This window comes from Rhinoderma darwinii, unplaced genomic scaffold, assembly GCF_050947455.1.
Source record: "Rhinoderma darwinii isolate aRhiDar2 unplaced genomic scaffold, aRhiDar2.hap1 Scaffold_275, whole genome shotgun sequence".
NCBI lineage: Eukaryota > Metazoa > Chordata > Amphibia > Anura > Rhinodermatidae > Rhinoderma > Rhinoderma darwinii.
This window is the reverse complement of record NW_027463041.1, coordinates 14,077-33,634: the sequence shown is the minus strand read 5'-3', so window position 1 is coordinate 33,634 and position 19,558 is coordinate 14,077. Positions and strand designations below refer to the sequence as shown.

The 19,558-nt window shown below is 50.1% G+C and overlaps 8 non-coding genes and 3 pseudogenes across 8 annotated transcripts; all 11 read right to left on the bottom strand.

Annotated features, from left to right (window-relative positions):
- Window positions 1-246: 246 nt before the first annotated feature.
- On the bottom strand, window positions 247-430 carry LOC142703532 (U2 spliceosomal RNA). The gene has a single exon (XR_012867576.1). It is a non-coding gene; the product is annotated as a U2 spliceosomal RNA (small nuclear RNA).
- Window positions 431-1,219: 789 nt separating this feature from the next.
- On the bottom strand, window positions 1,220-1,289 carry LOC142703535 (U2 spliceosomal RNA; annotated as a pseudogene).
- A 1,345-nt stretch (window positions 1,290-2,634) lies between these two features.
- On the bottom strand, window positions 2,635-2,825 carry LOC142703517 (U2 spliceosomal RNA). The gene has a single exon (XR_012867563.1). It is a non-coding gene; the product is annotated as a U2 spliceosomal RNA (small nuclear RNA).
- Window positions 2,826-4,165: 1,340 nt separating this feature from the next.
- Window positions 4,166-4,356, bottom strand: LOC142703516 (U2 spliceosomal RNA). The gene has a single exon (XR_012867562.1). It is a non-coding gene; the product is annotated as a U2 spliceosomal RNA (small nuclear RNA).
- Window positions 4,357-5,692: 1,336 nt separating this feature from the next.
- LOC142703515 (U2 spliceosomal RNA) lies at window positions 5,693-5,883 on the bottom strand. Its single transcript, XR_012867561.1, has one exon. It is a non-coding gene; the product is annotated as a U2 spliceosomal RNA (small nuclear RNA).
- A 1,326-nt stretch (window positions 5,884-7,209) lies between these two features.
- LOC142703514 (U2 spliceosomal RNA) lies at window positions 7,210-7,400 on the bottom strand. Its single transcript, XR_012867560.1, has one exon. It is a non-coding gene; the product is annotated as a U2 spliceosomal RNA (small nuclear RNA).
- Window positions 7,401-8,734: 1,334 nt separating this feature from the next.
- LOC142703529 (U2 spliceosomal RNA) lies at window positions 8,735-8,909 on the bottom strand (annotated as a pseudogene).
- A 5,560-nt stretch (window positions 8,910-14,469) lies between these two features.
- Window positions 14,470-14,571, bottom strand: LOC142703534 (U2 spliceosomal RNA; annotated as a pseudogene).
- A 1,332-nt stretch (window positions 14,572-15,903) lies between these two features.
- On the bottom strand, window positions 15,904-16,094 carry LOC142703513 (U2 spliceosomal RNA). Its single transcript, XR_012867559.1, has one exon. It is a non-coding gene; the product is annotated as a U2 spliceosomal RNA (small nuclear RNA).
- Window positions 16,095-17,400: 1,306 nt separating this feature from the next.
- Window positions 17,401-17,591, bottom strand: LOC142703512 (U2 spliceosomal RNA). Its single transcript, XR_012867558.1, has one exon. It is a non-coding gene; the product is annotated as a U2 spliceosomal RNA (small nuclear RNA).
- A 1,318-nt stretch (window positions 17,592-18,909) lies between these two features.
- LOC142703510 (U2 spliceosomal RNA) lies at window positions 18,910-19,100 on the bottom strand. Its single transcript, XR_012867557.1, has one exon. It is a non-coding gene; the product is annotated as a U2 spliceosomal RNA (small nuclear RNA).
- Window positions 19,101-19,558: the final 458 nt, after the last annotated feature.

Sequence of the window (19,558 nt, the reverse complement as noted above, 5' to 3'; positions counted from 1 at the left end):
ACACACACACACACACACACACACACACACACACACACACACACACACACACACACAACAAGAGGTGGCAATGTATTAATTAATTGCATTTAATAAATGAGCTCATTATCACACATGACTGTACAAATGCATTGTCCAACAGGTGTTGAAATAATGGGATTAAAAGGGGAGATCCCATCAGAAAGACAAAAACAATAGCAAACACAAATAGCACTTTTGGAATCTGATTTTAGTCAACACATAAGGGAAGGGTGCACCGGTCCTGGAAATACTGCAATACCAGGTCAATGCGTGGAGTGGACAGAGCAAGCTCTATTTCCATCTCCCTGTTCGAAAAATCCATTTAATATATGGTCCCCAGATAGGGGACGTATCAGATATTAAACTGATAAGAACAGATTTTTTTTTTTTTTTTTTTTTTTAAAGCCCGAGTCGTGCTTTCTATCACCCAAGTGCATAAAAAGTGCAGAGGTGCCACACAAAAAGTGCACAAGGATGCGGTCTATCGCAGCCCTTCTCTTAAAAGAGAGAGGCCCCGCATAACCATTCCCTGACCCTCCAAACCATAGGCCTAGAGGATCAAGGATCGATGGTCCCCCCTCGCCGAAGCTTAGGGAGACCCAAACACACTCCTAGGCTTCTACCTGGGCTGCCACCCCAGTGTCCACCTAGGAGCCTGCATCCTAGTTGCACCTCCCCTCCGAAGAAGGGAGGCCGGGTTGCAGGGGAAAAAGGAACCAGAAGGCCACACATTTTCCCCCTAGACCTCAGGAGGGTCCCAAAAGGGCACCGCATCCCAAAATCCTTGTGACAAACGTGACAAACACACAGTGAAAAACAAAATTAAATAAGTGGATGTGCGCTGTGATACAGCCTGGACATCCGCCAGGTATAAAAAATTCCTCATCTCCCAGCCAGAAGGCCGGGAGAATAAAGGTGTGTGCTCATATAGCGTGAAAGAGAGTGCGTGCAAGTGTGCCTTCACTCAGTGGGATCCCACCCCCAGTGAGTTAGGGCACCCCAGGGTCACCAGCCCTGGGGCACATAGCAACTCGGGCTTCCAAACTACCCGGCCTAATGACCTCGATCCGGCGGTCGCCTGGTCACCTACAAATGGTACCTTTAAACCAAATGCGTACACCAGAGCGATGACCGTTGTGGTTCCCTGCCCTCACCTCGGCGTTCTGTCATCCCCCTACGATGGCCCACGTACCACCGGCAGGGATGATTACTAACCTCAGCTTGAGCAGGTACTACACTTGATCTTAGCCAAAAGGCCGAGAAGCGATAACCCGAATGGGCCGGCCGTTGACCGAGCCTGCCTAATACTGCTGTTCACCCCTTGCAGCGATTGATTCAGCCTACTCCTAGGCAATTCCATGGGGCCCTGCAGGCTCACACACATTTACAGCTACTAAGCGGGAGGGAGGTGAATAAAGGCCGGAGAGGAAGCCAGACAGGATTTGCTTCTTTTGCTTGCACCACAATGCAGTGCTGAAAGAGGAGGAGGAATCTACATAAAAACGCCTTCCTGGCAACGCCCAAATGCCCTCCTGCCATGCAGATAAACACTGGCAGCGGCAGCAAGTGCATGCCCACAGCCACCCCTTGTTCCTTCACACCTTGTATCAGCTTTAATCCAATCCAGTCCGGTGCTGCCTGCTGAGCAGCACTGACCAACACTGCCTGGGCCCAGGCTTTTATCTCTGAGGCAGGCCCCATTATGATGTCAGAAAGCTGGCTCTGGAATGGAATCCTGAGGGCTCCACTATGACACGTGCAAAGTTCCGTCTGAACTTTATATAAGACGGTGCGGCTCAGTCAGTCACTCAGTGTTGCCTGAGAGGGCAACACTGCAACAGCCGGCCGCCAGGCTGTCTTTTTTTTGCACAGCTACTTGCCTCCAGGAGGCCACAAGAGGGAGACAAGGGACTGCAAAATGGAAAATAGGCATCCACCAACTTTACAGACAACTTCTCTTTGCTCCTACAACCTCCATCCTTGCACAGTTTGTTATTCTTCCAGGTAACATAGTAACAAATCCAAATTGCTGCTCTCTTTGTAGGCAAGCAAGGGTTTGTTGCAACTGCAATTCTTACTTCTTCTTGAAATGTAGGGACGACAGTACATTCCATCACATCCATCTAGTGTACACAGGTAGGTCCATTGTGGCGGGTAGGCGGCTGGCTGCTTTAATGGCTGTTTGCTGTTCCCCTACTCCACTCCACTCCACTATTTGACTGTGGTGCTGCATCAATCAGTGGCTGGCTCAGGTGCAGCTCTTTAACTTACCTAAAAGGGAGGGCGGAGAGAAGACAAGGAAGGTGAATGAGCTGTTCCAATGTGAAATGCCGGAAACACAGAAACACAGAAGACACACACACACACACACACACACACACACACACACACACACACACACACACACACACACACACACACACAACAAGAGGTGGCAATGTATTAATTAATTGCATTTAATAAATGAGCTCATTATCACACATGACTGTACAAATGCATTGTCCAACAGGTGTTGAAATAATGGGATTAAAAGGGGAGATCCCATCAGAAAGACAAAAACAATAGCAAACACAAATAGCACTTTTGGAATCTGATTTTAGTCAACACATAAGGGAAGGGTGCACCGGTCCTGGAAATACTGCAATACCAGGTCAATGCGTGGAGTGGACAGAGCAAGCTCTATTTCCATCTCCCTGTTCGAAAAATCCATTTAATATATGGTCCCCAGATAGGGGACGTATCAGATATTAAACTGATAAGAACAGATACTACACTTGATCTTAGCCAAAAGGCCGAGAAGCGATAACCCGAATGGGCCGGCCGTTGACCGAGCCTGCCTAATACTGCTGTTCACCCCTTGCAGCGATTGATTCAGCCTACTCCTAGGCAATTCCATGGGGCCCTGCAGGCTCACACACATTTACAGCTACTAAGCGGGAGGGAGGTGAATAAAGGCCGGAGAGGAAGCCAGACAGGATTTGCTTCTTTTGCTTGCACCACAATGCAGTGCTGAAAGAGGAGGAGGAATCTACATAAAAACGCCTTCCTGGCAACGCCCAAATGCCCTCCTGCCATGCAGATAAACACTGGCAGCGGCAGCAAGTGCATGCCCACAGCCACCCCTTGTTCCTTCACACCTTGTATCAGCTTTAATCCAATCCAGTCCGGTGCTGCCTGCTGAGCAGCACTGACCAACACTGCCTGGGCCCAGGCTTTTATCTCTGAGGCAGGCCCCATTATGATGTCAGAAAGCTGGCTCTGGAATCCTGAGGGCTCCACTATGACACGTGCAAAGTTCCGTCTGAACTTTATATAAGACGGTGCGGCTCAGTCAGTCACTCAGTGTTGCCTGAGAGGGCAACACTGCAACAGCCGGCCGCCAGGCTGTCTTTTTTTTGCACAGCTACTTGCCTCCAGGAGGCCACAAGAGGGAGACAAGGGACTGCAAAATGGAAAATAGGCATCCACCAACTTTACAGACAACTTCTCTTTGCTCCTACAACCTCCATCCTTGCACAGTTTGTTATTCTTCCAGGTAACATAGTAACAAATCCAAATTGCTGCTCTCTTTGTAGGCAAGCAAGGGTTTGTTGCAACTGCAATTCTTACTTCTTCTTGAAATGTAGGGACGACAGTACATTCCATCACATCCATCTAGTGTACACAGGTAGGTCCATTGTGGCGGGTAGGCGGCTGGCTGCTTTAATGGCTGTTTGCTGTTCCCCTACTCCACTCCACTCCACTATTTGACTGTGGTGCTGCATCAATCAGTGGCTGGCTCAGGTGCAGCTCTTTAACTTACCTAAAAGGGAGGGCGGAGAGAAGACAAGGAAGGTGAATGAGCTGTTCCAATGTGAAATGCCGGAAACACAGAAACACAGAAGACACACACACACACACACACACACACACACACACACACACACACACACACACACACACACACACACACACAACAAGAGGTGGCAATGTATTAATTAATTGCATTTAATAAATGAGCTCATTATCACACATGACTGTACAAATGCATTGTCCAACAGGTGTTGAAATAATGGGATTAAAAGGGGAGATCCCATCAGAAAGACAAAAACAATAGCAAACACAAATAGCACTTTTGGAATCTGATTTTAGTCAACACATAAGGGAAGGGTGCACCGGTCCTGGAAATACTGCAATACCAGGTCAATGCGTGGAGTGGACAGAGCAAGCTCTATTTCCATCTCCCTGTTCGAAAAATCCATTTAATATATGGTCCCCAGATAGGGGACGTATCAGATATTAAACTGATAAGAACAGATACTACACTTGATCTTAGCCAAAAGGCCGAGAAGCGATAACCCGAATGGGCCGGCCGTTGACCGAGCCTGCCTAATACTGCTGTTCACCCCTTGCAGCGATTGATTCAGCCTACTCCTAGGCAATTCCATGGGGCCCTGCAGGCTCACACACATTTACAGCTACTAAGCGGGAGGGAGGTGAATAAAGGCCGGAGAGGAAGCCAGACAGGATTTGCTTCTTTTGCTTGCACCACAATGCAGTGCTGAAAGAGGAGGAGGAATCTACATAAAAACGCCTTCCTGGCAACGCCCAAATGCCCTCCTGCCATGCAGATAAACACTGGCAGCGGCAGCAAGTGCATGCCCACAGCCACCCCTTGTTCCTTCACACCTTGTATCAGCTTTAATCCAATCCAGTCCGGTGCTGCCTGCTGAGCAGCACTGACCAACACTGCCTGGGCCCAGGCTTTTATCTCTGAGGCAGGCCCCATTATGATGTCAGAAAGCTGGCTCTGGAATCCTGAGGGCTCCACTATGACACGTGCAAAGTTCCGTCTGAACTTTATATAAGACGGTGCGGCTCAGTCAGTCACTCAGTGTTGCCTGAGAGGGCAACACTGCAACAGCCGGCCGCCAGGCTGTCTTTTTTTTGCACAGCTACTTGCCTCCAGGAGGCCACAAGAGGGAGACAAGGGACTGCAAAATGGAAAATAGGCATCCACCAACTTTACAGACAACTTCTCTTTGCTCCTACAACCTCCATCCTTGCACAGTTTGTTATTCTTCCAGGTAACATAGTAACAAATCCAAATTGCTGCTCTCTTTGTAGGCAAGCAAGGGTTTGTTGCAACTGCAATTCTTACTTCTTCTTGAAATGTAGGGACGACAGTACATTCCATCACATCCATCTAGTGTACACAGGTAGGTCCATTGTGGCGGGTAGGCGGCTGGCTGCTTTAATGGCTGTTTGCTGTTCCCCTACTCCACTCCACTCCACTATTTGACTGTGGTGCTGCATCAATCAGTGGCTGGCTCAGGTGCAGCTCTTTAACTTACCTAAAAGGGAGGGCGGAGAGAAGACAAGGAAGGTGAATGAGCTGTTCCAATGTGAAATGCCGGAAACACAGAAACACAGAAGACACACACACACACACACACACACACACACACACACACACACACACACACACACACACACACACACAACAAGAGGTGGCAATGTATTAATTAATTGCATTTAATAAATGAGCTCATTATCACACATGACTGTACAAATGCATTGTCCAACAGGTGTTGAAATAATGGGATTAAAAGGGGAGATCCCATCAGAAAGACAAAAACAATAGCAAACACAAATAGCACTTTTGGAATCTGATTTTAGTCAACACATAAGGGAAGGGTGCACCGGTCCTGGAAATACTGCAATACCAGGTCAATGCGTGGAGTGGACAGAGCAAGCTCTATTTCCATCTCCCTGTTCGAAAAATCCATTTAATATATGGTCCCCAGATAGGGGACGTATCAGATATTAAACTGATAAGAACAGATACTACACTTGATCTTAGCCAAAAGGCCGAGAAGCGATAACCCGAATGGGCCGGCCGTTGACCGAGCCTGCCTAATACTGCTGTTCACCCCTTGCAGCGATTGATTCAGCCTACTCCTAGGCAATTCCATGGGGCCCTGCAGGCTCACACACATTTACAGCTACTAAGCGGGAGGGAGGTGAATAAAGGCCGGAGAGGAAGCCAGACAGGATTTGCTTCTTTTGCTTGCACCACAATGCAGTGCTGAAAGAGGAGGAGGAATCTACATAAAAACGCCTTCCTGGCAACGCCCAAATGCCCTCCTGCCATGCAGATAAACACTGGCAGCGGCAGCAAGTGCATGCCCACAGCCACCCCTTGTTCCTTCACACCTTGTATCAGCTTTAATCCAATCCAGTCCGGTGCTGCCTGCTGAGCAGCACTGACCAACACTGCCTGGGCCCAGGCTTTTATCTCTGAGGCAGGCCCCATTATGATGTCAGAAAGCTGGCTCTGGAATCCTGAGGGCTCCACTATGACACGTGCAAAGTTCCGTCTGAACTTTATATAAGACGGTGCGGCTCAGTCAGTCACTCAGTGTTGCCTGAGAGGGCAACACTGCAACAGCCGGCCGCCAGGCTGTCTTTTTTTTGCACAGCTACTTGCCTCCAGGAGGCCACAAGAGGGAGACAAGGGACTGCAAAATGGAAAATAGGCATCCACCAACTTTACAGACAACTTCTCTTTGCTCCTACAACCTCCATCCTTGCACAGTTTGTTATTCTTCCAGGTAACATAGTAACAAATCCAAATTGCTGCTCTCTTTGTAGGCAAGCAAGGGTTTGTTGCAACTGCAATTCTTACTTCTTCTTGAAATGTAGGGACGACAGTACATTCCATCACATCCATCTAGTGTACACAGGTAGGTCCATTGTGGCGGGTAGGCGGCTGGCTGCTTTAATGGCTGTTTGCTGTTCCCCTACTCCACTCCACTCCACTATTTGACTGTGGTGCTGCATCAATCAGTGGCTGGCTCAGGTGCAGCTCTTTAACTTACCTAAAAGGGAGGGCGGAGAGAAGACAAGGAAGGTGAATGAGCTGTTCCAATGTGAAATGCCGGAAACACAGAAACACAGAAGACACACACACACACACACACACACACACACACACACACACACACACACACACACACAACAAGAGGTGGCAATGTATTAATTAATTGCATTTAATAAATGAGCTCATTATCACACATGACTGTACAAATGCATTGTCCAACAGGTGTTGAAATAATGGGATTAAAAGGGGAGATCCCATCAGAAAGACAAAAACAATAGCAAACACAAATAGCACTTTTGGAATCTGATTTTAGTCAACACATAAGGGAAGGGTGCACCGGTCCTGGAAATACTGCAATACCAGGTCAATGCGTGGAGTGGACAGAGCAAGCTCTATTTCCATCTCCCTGTTCGAAAAATCCATTTAATATATGGTCCCCAGATAGGGGACGTATCAGATATTAAACTGATAAGAACAGATACTACACTTGATCTTAGCCAAAAGGCCGAGAAGCGATAACCCGAATGGGCCGGCCGTTGACCGAGCCTGCCTAATACTGCTGTTCACCCCTTGCAGCGATTGATTCAGCCTACTCCTAGGCAATTCCATGGGGCCCTGCAGGCTCACACACATTTACAGCTACTAAGCGGGAGGGAGGTGAATAAAGGCCGGAGAGGAAGCCAGACAGGATTTGCTTCTTTTGCTTGCACCACAATGCAGTGCTGAAAGAGGAGGAGGAATCTACATAAAAACGCCTTCCTGGCAACGCCCAAATGCCCTCCTGCCATGCAGATAAACACTGGCAGCGGCAGCAAGTGCATGCCCACAGCCACCCCTTGTTCCTTCACACCTTGTATCAGCTTTAATCCAATCCAGTCCGGTGCTGCCTGCTGAGCAGCACTGACCAACACTGCCTGGGCCCAGGCTTTTATCTCTGAGGCAGGCCCCATTATGATGTCAGAAAGCTGGCTCTGGAATCCTGAGGGCTCCACTATGACACGTGCAAAGTTCCGTCTGAACTTTATATAAGACGGTGCGGCTCAGTCAGTCACTCAGTGTTGCCTGAGAGGGCAACACTGCAACAGCCGGCCGCCAGGCTGTCTTTTTTTTGCACAGCTACTTGCCTCCAGGAGGCCACAAGAGGGAGACAAGGGACTGCAAAATGGAAAATAGGCATCCACCAACTTTACAGACAACTTCTCTTTGCTCCTACAACCTCCATCCTTGCACAGTTTGTTATTCTTCCAGGTAACATAGTAACAAATCCAAATTGCTGCTCTCTTTGTAGGCAAGCAAGGGTTTGTTGCAACTGCAATTCTTACTTCTTCTTGAAATGTAGGGACGACAGTACATTCCATCACATCCATCTAGTGTACACAGGTAGGTCCATTGTGGCGGGTAGGCGGCTGGCTGCTTTAATGGCTGTTTGCTGTTCCCCTACTCCACTCCACTCCACTATTTGACTGTGGTGCTGCATCAATCAGTGGCTGGCTCAGGTGCAGCTCTTTAACTTACCTAAAAGGGAGGGCGGAGAGAAGACAAGGAAGGTGAATGAGCTGTTCCAATGTGAAATGCCGGAAACACAGAAACACAGAAGACACACACACACACACACACACACACACACACACACACACACACACACACACACACACACACACAACAAGAGGTGGCAATGTATTAATTAATTGCATTTAATAAATGAGCTCATTATCACACATGACTGTACAAATGCATTGTCCAACAGGTGTTGAAATAATGGGATTAAAAGGGGAGATCCCATCAGAAAGACAAAAACAATAGCAAACACAAATAGCACTTTTGGAATCTGATTTTAGTCAACACATAAGGGAAGGGTGCACCGGTCCTGGAAATACTGCAATACCAGGTCAATGCGTGGAGTGGACAGAGCAAGCTCTATTTCCATCTCCCTGTTCGAAAAATCCATTTAATATATGGTCCCCAGATAGGGGACGTATCAGATATTAAACTGATAAGAACAGATTTTTTGATTGAAAAATGCTTTATTGACAATCAATCGTCATCATACAAACATTACTGCGACGCAGCGCAAGCCATGAAGCAGCAAATAATAAATAATAACAGTCGTCAAACATAACATGACAGTATAATACACAGTACAGGCTAGCCTATGCTATACATTACACCACATGCTACACTAATCATTCTTGCATTCACTAAAGCCAAACAACAAAGCATTACAGACAAGTGATGGGATAGGGGAGTGGGTAGGAGGGGATAGGGAAGGGGGAAATCACAGGCCCGAAGCTTTATTGAAAGACAACACACAAGAAGGGAGAGTGGGGGGAAGGGGAGTATCAGTCCTCTTCCTCATCGACGTCCGGGCTGTCCCAGGTGGAATAGTCTCTGAGCAGGCTGTGGATCAGCCTGCGGCAGTCCTGGACGGACACACTCTCTCTCCGCAAAATCAGACGGTTCCTGGCAAACCATATAGCGTCCTTAAAGCAGTTCATAAGGCGCCAGGCTTCCTGGATTGCTCCATCCGTGGTATTCCCAGGAAATAGTCCATAAAGTACCGAGCGGTACGACAGTCTGTTCCTGGGTACTGAGTCCTTGAGTTCATGTTCCAAGGCTTTCAACAGACCCTGTGCAAAGGGGCACTGCCAGAAAATGTGCAAAGATGTTTCCTCCGTGAAGGGGCACCTGGGGCAGTACCGGGTCTTGCACAGGTTGCGGGCATGCATGAATGACCTAAGAGGCAGTCCTCCCTGGATGGCCATCCATGAAATGTCCTTGTGCCCGTTGGTCAACCTGCCAGATGACACGTTAGTCCAAACAGTCTCCAACGTGTCGGCATGAAGCCCTGGAACAGACTCCAGTGAGTCCTTTGCTCTGATGTGCTTGTGGATCGTCTTAGGTTTCCACAAGTCGGGCTTAAGACCCTCCAGTTGATGCTCCCTCACGAACCGGACGACATCTCCGTAGAACCAGGGAGCGTGCCAGTTGTAAGGGAAGGAGCTGTCCCACTTGTCCCAGCCAAAACCTCGCCAGAGGGGAAGGAGGAAGTAGCGGGACATGGCCTTGCCCGCAGAGCCGTTTGCTGTCCTCAGAGTCCTACGAACACAGTCACATACAAAAGCGATCCGCAGCAGAGTGGGAATGTCGGGTATACCCTTCCCACCTTTGCGGGGCTCCTTGTACATAACAGTCCGCTTTACTCTGTCCATTTTCGAGCCCCAGATGAAGCGAAACACAGTCCTGGTAATGGCCCTCGAGACGGTGGCAAGAGGGGGCCATGCCTGTGCAGTGTATTGTAGCACAGGCAAGACTTCGTTACGCAGGACCATTGCTTTGCCCTCAATAGTGAGTTGTCTGAGGCTCCACAGTCCGATCCTTTGGTTGACTTTGGCCAAGCGTTCTTCCCACGACTTTAGGGCTGCACCTTCCTTACCGAACCAGACTCCCAGAATTTTGATGAAGTCCGGCTTGATAGTAAACGGGAAGGAGGCAGGAGAAGGCAGGTACCACTTTCCGAAGAGCATGGCTTCCGACTTCCCGCAGTTGACTTTTGCCCCTGAAGCGCGTCCGAACTCCTCACAGGTCTGGACGAGTGCAGTCACCGAACTCTGGTCAGCGCAGAAGACGGTCACGTCGTCCATGTACAGCGAGCATTTGACCTCGAAGTGTCCTGGACCTGGTGCGGTGATCCCTCTGATCTCTCCATTCTGCCGGATAGCCTCTGCGAAGAGCTCTATAACACAAACAAAAAGGAGAGGTGAAAGAGGACAGCCTTGTCTAACCCCCGACGATACAGGAAAGGGGTCAGTCTTCCAGCCGTTCACCAGCACCGAGCTGTAAATGTCGCAATACATCAGGTTAACATACAAACAGAACAACCTGCCAAGCCGCAGCCTACGCAGAGCCTTACCCATGAATTCGTGAGAGACCCGGTCAAAAGCCTTCTCCTGATCCAGACTGACCAGGGCCGCGTGTGTACGGCGGCTTTGCATGTAATGCACCGTGTCCCTCACCAGGGCAAGACTGTCGGCCACCCTACGGCCAGGAATGCCGCAGGTTTGGTCCGATCCGATGATCTGTCCGATGACAACCTTCAGTCTGTTGGCCAATACTTTGGCGAGGATCTTGTAGTCCACGTTCAGGAGAGAGATGGGACGCCAGTTTTTCAGGTCACATCTCTCCCCCTTCCGCTTATACAAGATCGTGATCATGCCTTCTCTCAAGGACGGTGGCATTCTACCCTCCACCACCATCTCCTCATAGAGCTCCAGCAGGTCCGGACTGATCAAGTCCCCCAGCGCTACATAGAGCTCTGCTGGGAGACCATCACTGCCCGGGGTCCTGCCGGGTCTGAAGGATTTAGCGGCAGAGAGCAGTTCCTCCACCGTCAGGGGTACATCCATAGCCTCCGTACCTGCAGGATCAAGATGATTAGTGATACCTGACAGGAATTTATCGGCGGCTTCGGGGTCAGTGGTTTTCCGGGAGTAGAGGCTTTGGTAGTAGTCTGTGACGACTCCCATCACCTCCTTCTTCCCAGAATGCATGTTTCCGGTCTCATCTCGAAGTTCCTTCAGGGGCGTGTGGCCGGCATGGAGTTTCCTGAAAAAGAACGAGTTACATTTCTCACCCTTCTCCAGGTTCTCCACCTTGGAACGAAAGACAATTCGCTTGGATTCCTCCTCAAAGTGCCTTTTCAGGCCCTTTTTGGCTTCCTCCAGCTCCTTCCTGACGTCCCAGCCGCATTGAAGGAGGTCTTGAAGGGATCGCAGCTGACGCTGCATCTCTCTGAAGTCTCTCTTCCTCTCACACGCCTGTTGACGACTTTTTGCCTGAAAGAAACAACGAAATTCAACTTTAACATATTCCCACCAGTCACAGGTTTTGTCAAAGAAAACTTTATCATTCCTCCAAACAATATAGGCGTCTCTAAGTTCCGCCAGTACCTCCTCTCTTTCCAGCAGGGCACAATTCAGCTTCCAGGAGCCAGGGCCGGGAGGAAAACCGTGGCCGATGGCACCCTGGAAGAGAATGGCCCTGTGGTCAGAGAAGAAGCAGGGGACCATGGAGTGCCCATGCTGCTTGACTGCCCGGGAGGTGAACACAAAGTCAATCCGAGAACGAAGTGAGCCATCGGGTCGGCTCCATGAATAGTTCACAGAGCCAATCCCCATGGAGCCCACAACGTCCTGCAAGGATGCTTCGGTTACCATCTCGATAAGCAGTTTGGAACTGACATCCAGTTTGATTGAAGTGCCGGAACTTCGTCCATCCTCTTCGATGGGGCAGTTGAAGTCCCCGGCCATCACCACTGCCCTAGTGGTGGCGAGCTGGGTCCGCAGGGTCTGGAATAGTTCCAGGCGCTCAGCCTTCATAGGGGGAGCGTACACGTTGATGAGCCTAATCGGCTCTCCTGCCCAGGAACCGTCTACGACCAACAAGCGGCCGCAGGCGAGCTCCTGGACAGAGTCAACAGTAAATACGCTTCCCCTAATCAGGATGGCAACCCCTGCAGACTTACAGTCGCCCCCACCAGACCAGTAGGACGGGCCATGGGTCCACTGCCTGGCCAGATGATGGTATGACCTGGAAGAGGGGAGAGTACATTCCTGCAGCATAAATACATCACTCGACTGCTTGGAAAGAAAAGTTAGCACCATCTGACATCTAGTCCTATCTCTAACACTCCTCACATTGAGGCTAAAGATGTTAAGTTTAGCAGCCATGGGGGAGAATAAAGAAGGTTAGTGCAAACGATACACCTTAGTTACCAGTCCGGTCGGGCGGATCCTCCTCTCCTGGCGGGTCCGAAAGATCCAGCAGGCCCTCTGACAAAAATTGTTCCAGGATTGTAGCCACCTGGATGTCTGTTGTGAAGTCGATGACCTCAGGTTCAGACACGAGTTCCTCCACCATCTGCTCCATTTCCTCCTGCTGCGCAAGGGAATCTTCGCAGATTTCCACGACTTGTCGCTTTGAGGACTCAGCAGCTGGGCTGTCCCTCACCTTTCTCTTCCTCTGGATGGCACCTGAGGAGACAAGAGGGGGAAAATCCTCCAGGGAGAGGACTCCAGCAGCTGGAGGGGAAGATGTTAGTGCTGCTGGAGCTGGGGAGAAGGGAGGCTGGGTTGGGAGAGGTGCAGGTGACAGGACCACTGAGATGGGTGGGTAGGAGAAGGTGAGAGCCTCAGTGGGGGTGACAGGGGTTGGGGACGGGGGGGTGGGGAGGGCCGGGCGAGGGAGGGTGGGAAGGGTAGGGCGAGGGAGGGCCGGGAGACGGGGGGGAGGGACTGTCGTCTTCTTACCATCCTTCTTATTCCCGGTCTTCTGCGCCGCTGGAGCTCTGGCTGGGGCGGGGTTCCCTCTGGCCGGAGCTTTCGCCGCTACAGTTGCCCAGGATCGATCCCTCTTCGGGCAGTCCTTGTAGGAGTGGGCTGCTTGTCCGCAGAGGTTGCACATTGTCCGTTTCGGGCAGTCTTTGGTCTCGTGTCCTGTTACCCGGCAGTTCTTGCAGGCGTCCTCCTTGCAGTCCTTCACCGAATGACCCTTCTTGCTGCATCTCCTGCAGATCTGCGGCATGTCCGGGTAGTAGATGAGGCCGTAGGAGTTGCCCAGCGAGAATGACTGGGGCAGGTGTTGGAGGCCGTCTTCCGCGCTGGAATCCTTGTTCAGTCGGACGATTACCGACCACTTGCCAGTCCAGAAGCCGAGTCCGTTCAGGATGTGGGTGGGTTCCCTCACCACTGTGCAGAACCGCTTCAGGAGCGTGGTGATGTCTTTGCCGGGGGTGTGTGGGTTCCGCATTGAGACCGTCACCCGCCTTTCCTCTCTTTGGACAGGGCAGTTGCCCACAAAGCGAGAGAAAGGGGATTCAGGCCTCGCCGCTTTCACCATCTCCCAGTACCTTCTGCAGATGTTGATCGAAGCGAAGGTCACGAAGAACATCCCGGTCATGAAGGCCTGGATGCTGATGGTCTCCGGCTTAGCGAAGCCCTGGTCCAGGAGCATCTTCTGGCAGAACACTTCTTCCGTCATGTCCGGCACTCTCCCGTCCACCTCCTTCAGCTTCAGGGCCACCGTCTGCTTCATCCAGGGCTCCAGGGTTGGAGCAGCCTGGTTCGGCTTCCTGGTGGCCTGTTGGCTTGAGGAGGCTTCAGGAGGAGATGTCCTGGCCTGGGCCGGCTCACCTGGTCCATCAGCCTTCTTCTTCTGGGTGGCAGGGTTGCTGGTTGAGGCCATGGCTTCTTCCAGCTGTTCCTGTCGCTTGGGGAGGATCTTCGATAGCTCTTTCCCGAAGGGGGCGGAGCTATGCAAATCTTCTCCTTGCTGGCCGAGGTTCTTCCACGAAATTTCTTCCGCAGCGGTTCCTCGTCGAGCTTCTTCTGCGGCCGAGCTTCTTCAAAGATCCCCTTCAGCAGCGGCTCTTCTCCGAAGGTCTCTGTCGCAGTTCTCCTTCTTCTTCCCGGCAGCGATCTCCCGGAGCTTCTTCCCCGATGGCGGCTTCTCCCTTCTGGATCGTCGTCTTCGCTGGTTCTTCTCCGCAGTTCGTCGCCGGCTTCGTCTGGAACGCTCTTGGATCGCTAAGCTAGTGTTTATAGCCCCCAGTGGTTCTCCGAGCTATCTATCCTTACAAGGACTGATAAGAACAGATACTACACTTGATCTTAGCCAAAAGGCCGAGAAGCGATAACCCGAATGGGCCGGCCGTTGACCGAGCCTGCCTAATACTGCTGTTCACCCCTTGCAGCGATTGATTCAGCCTACTCCTAGGCAATTCCATGGGGCCCTGCAGGCTCACACACATTTACAGCTACTAAGCGGGAGGGAGGTGAATAAAGGCCGGAGAGGAAGCCAGACAGGATTTGCTTCTTTTGCTTGCACCACAATGCAGTGCTGAAAGAGGAGGAGGAATCTACATAAAAACGCCTTCCTGGCAACGCCCAAATGCCCTCCTGCCATGCAGATAAACACTGGCAGCGGCAGCAAGTGCATGCCCACAGCCACCCCTTGTTCCTTCACACCTTGTATCAGCTTTAATCCAATCCAGTCCGGTGCTGCCTGCTGAGCAGCACTGACCAACACTGCCTGGGCCCAGGCTTTTATCTCTGAGGCAGGCCCCATTATGATGTCAGAAAGCTGGCTCTGGAATCCTGAGGGCTCCACTATGACACGTGCAAAGTTCCGTCTGAACTTTATATAAGACGGTGCGGCTCAGTCAGTCACTCAGTGTTGCCTGAGAGGGCAACACTGCAACAGCCGGCCGCCAGGCTGTCTTTTTTTTGCACAGCTACTTGCCTCCAGGAGGCCACAAGAGGGAGACAAGGGACTGCAAAATGGAAAATAGGCATCCACCAACTTTACAGACAACTTCTCTTTGCTCCTACAACCTCCATCCTTGCACAGTTTGTTATTCTTCCAGGTAACATAGTAACAAATCCAAATTGCTGCTCTCTTTGTAGGCAAGCAAGGGTTTGTTGCAACTGCAATTCTTACTTCTTCTTGAAATGTAGGGACGACAGTACATTCCATCACATCCATCTAGTGTACACAGGTAGGTCCATTGTGGCGGGTAGGCGGCTGGCTGCTTTAATGGCTGTTTGCTGTTCCCCTACTCCACTCCACTCCACTATTTGACTGTGGTGCTGCATCAATCAGTGGCTGGCTCAGGTGCAGCTCTTTAACTTACCTAAAAGGGAGGGCGGAGAGAAGACAAGGAAGGTGAATGAGCTGTTCCAATGTGAAATGCCGGAAACACAGAAACACAGAAGACACACACACACACACACACACACACACACACACACACACACACACACACACACACACACACAACAAGAGGTGGCAATGTATTAATTAATTGCATTTAATAAATGAGCTCATTATCACACATGACTGTACAAATGCATTGTCCAACAGGTGTTGAAATAATGGGATTAAAAGGGGAGATCCCATCAGAAAGACAAAAACAATAGCAAACACAAATAGCACTTTTGGAATCTGATTTTAGTCAACACATAAGGGAAGGGTGCACCGGTCCTGGAAATACTGCAATACCAGGTCAATGCGTGGAGTGGACAGAGCAAGCTCTATTTCCATCTCCCTGTTCGAAAAATCCATTTAATATATGGTCCCCAGATAGGGGACGTATCAGATATTAAACTGATAAGAACAGATACTACACTTGATCTTAGCCAAAAGGCCGAGAAGCGATAACCCGAATGGGCCGGCCGTTGACCGAGCCTGCCTAATACTGCTGTTCACCCCTTGCAGCGATTGATTCAGCCTACTCCTAGGCAATTCCATGGGGCCCTGCAGGCTCACACACATTTACAGCTACTAAGCGGGAGGGAGGTGAATAAAGGCCGGAGAGGAAGCCAGACAGGATTTGCTTCTTTTGCTTGCACCACAATGCAGTGCTGAAAGAGGAGGAGGAATCTACATAAAAACGCCTTCCTGGCAACGCCCAAATGCCCTCCTGCCATGCAGATAAACACTGGCAGCGGCAGCAAGTGCATGCCCACAGCCACCCCTTGTTCCTTCACACCTTGTATCAGCTTTAATCCAATCCAGTCCGGTGCTGCCTGCTGAGCAGCACTGACCAACACTGCCTGGGCCCAGGCTTTTATCTCTGAGGCAGGCCCCATTATGATGTCAGAAAGCTGGCTCTGGAATCCTGAGGGCTCCACTATGACACGTGCAAAGTTCCGTCTGAACTTTATATAAGACGGTGCGGCTCAGTCAGTCACTCAGTGTTGCCTGAGAGGGCAACACTGCAACAGCCGGCCGCCAGGCTGTCTTTTTTTTGCACAGCTACTTGCCTCCAGGAGGCCACAAGAGGGAGACAAGGGACTGCAAAATGGAAAATAGGCATCCACCAACTTTACAGACAACTTCTCTTTGCTCCTACAACCTCCATCCTTGCACAGTTTGTTATTCTTCCAGGTAACATAGTAACAAATCCAAATTGCTGCTCTCTTTGTAGGCAAGCAAGGGTTTGTTGCAACTGCAATTCTTACTTCTTCTTGAAATGTAGGGACGACAGTACATTCCATCACATCCATCTAGTGTACACAGGTAGGTCCATTGTGGCGGGTAGGCGGCTGGCTGCTTTAATGGCTGTTTGCTGTTCCCCTACTCCACTCCACTCCACTATTTGACTGTGGTGCTGCATCAATCAGTGGCTGGCTCAGGTGCAGCTCTTTAACTTACCTAAAAGGGAGGGCGGAGAGAAGACAAGGAAGGTGAATGAGCTGTTCCAATGTGAAATGCCGGAAACACAGAAACACAGAAGACACACACACACACACACACACACACACACACACACAACAAGAGGTGGCAATGTATTAATTAATTGCATTTAATAAATGAGCTCATTATCACACATGACTGTACAAATGCATTGTCCAACAGGTGTTGAAATAATGGGATTAAAAGGGGAGATCCCATCAGAAAGACAAAAACAATAGCAAACACAAATAGCACTTTTGGAATCTGATTTTAGTCAACACATAAGGGAAGGGTGCACCGGTCCTGGAAATACTGCAATACCAGGTCAATGCGTGGAGTGGACAGAGCAAGCTCTATTTCCATCTCCCTGTTCGAAAAATCCATTTAATATATGGTCCCCAGATAGGGGACGTATCAGATATTAAACTGATAAGAACAGATACTACACTTGATCTTAGCCAAAAGGCCGAGAAGCGATAACCCGAATGGGCCGGCCGTTGACCGAGCCTGCCTAATACTGCTGTTCACCCCTTGCAGCGATTGATTCAGCCTACTCCTAGGCAATTCCATGGGGCCCTGCAGGCTCACACACATTTACAGCTACTAAGCGGGAGGGAGGTGAATAAAGGCCGGAGAGGAAGCCAGACAGGATTTGCTTCTTTTGCTTGCACCACAATGCAGTGCTGAAAGAGGAGGAGGAATCTACATAAAAACGCCTTCCTGGCAACGCCCAAATGCCCTCCTGCCATGCAGATAAACACTGGCAGCGGCAGCAAGTGCATGCCCACAGCCACCCCTTGTTCCTTCACACCTTGTATCAGCTTTAATCCAATCCAGTCCGGTGCTGCCTGCTGAGCAGCACTGACCAACACTGCCTGGGCCCAGGCTTTTATCTCTGAGGCAGGCCCCATTATGATGTCAGAAAGCTGGCTCTGGAATCCTGAGGGCTCCACTATGACACGTGCAAAGTTCCGTCTGAACTTTATATAAGACGGTGCGGCTCAGTCAGTCACTCAGTGTTGCCTGAGAGGGCAACACTGCAACAGCCGGCCGCCAGGCTGTCTTTTTTTTGCACAGCTACTTGCCTCCAGGAGGCCACAAGAGGGAGACAAGGGACTGCAAAATGGAAAATAGGCATCCACCAACTTTACAGACAACTTCTCTTTGCTCCTACAACCTCCATCCTTGCACAGTTTGTTATTCTTCCAGGTAACATAGTAACAAATCCAAATTGCTGCTCTCTTTGTAGGCAAGCAAGGGTTTGTTGCAACTGCAATTCTTACTTCTTCTTGAAATGTAGGGACGACAGTACATTCCATCACATCCATCTAGTGTACACAGGTAGGTCCATTGTGGCGGGTAGGCGGCTGGCTGCTTTAATGGCTGTTTGCTGTTCCCCTACTCCACTCCACTCCACTATTTGACTGTGGTGCTGCATCAATCAGTGGCTGGCTCAGGTGCAGCTCTTTAACTTACCTAAAAGGGAGGGCGGAGAGAAGACAAGGAAGGTGAATGAGCTGTTCCAATGTGAAATGCCGGAAACACAGAAACACAGAAGACACACACACACACACACACACACACACACACACACACACACACACACAACAAGAGGTGGCAATGTATTAATTAATTGCATTTAATAAATGAGCTCATTATCACACATGACTGTACAAATGCATTGTCCAACAGGTGTTGAAATAATGGGATTAAAAGGGGAGATCCCATCAGAAAGACAAAAACAATAGCAAACACAAATAGCACTTTTGGAATCTGATTTTAGTCAACACATAAGGGAAGGGTGCACCGGTCCTGGAAATACTGCAATACCAGGTCAATGCGTGGAGTGGACAGAGCAAGCTCTATTTCCATCTCCCTGTTCGAAAAATCCATTTAATATATGGTCCCCAGATAGGGGACGTATCAGATATTAAACTGATAAGAACAGATACTACACTTGATCTTAGCCAAAAGGCCGAGAAGCGATAACCCGAATGGGCCGGCCGTTGACCGAGCCTGCCTAATACTGCTGTTCACCCCTTGCAGCGATTGATTCAGCCTACTCCTAGGCAATTCCATGGGGCCCTGCAGGCTCACACACATTTACAGCTACTAAGCGGGAGGGAGGTGAATAAAGGCCGGAGAGGAAGCCAGACAGGATTTGCTTCTTTTGCTTGCACCACAATGCAGTGCTGAAAGAGGAGGAGGAATCTACATAAAAACGCCTTCCTGGCAACGCCCAAATGCCCTCCTGCCATGCAGATAAACACTGGCAGCGGCAGCAAGTGCATGCCCACAGCCACCCCTTGTTCCTTCACACCTTGTATCAGCTTTAATCCAATCCAGTCCGGTGCTGCCTGCTGAGCAGCACTGACCAACACTGCCTGGGCCCAGGCTTTTATCTCTGAGGCAGGCCCCATTATGATGTCAGAAAGCTGGCTCTGG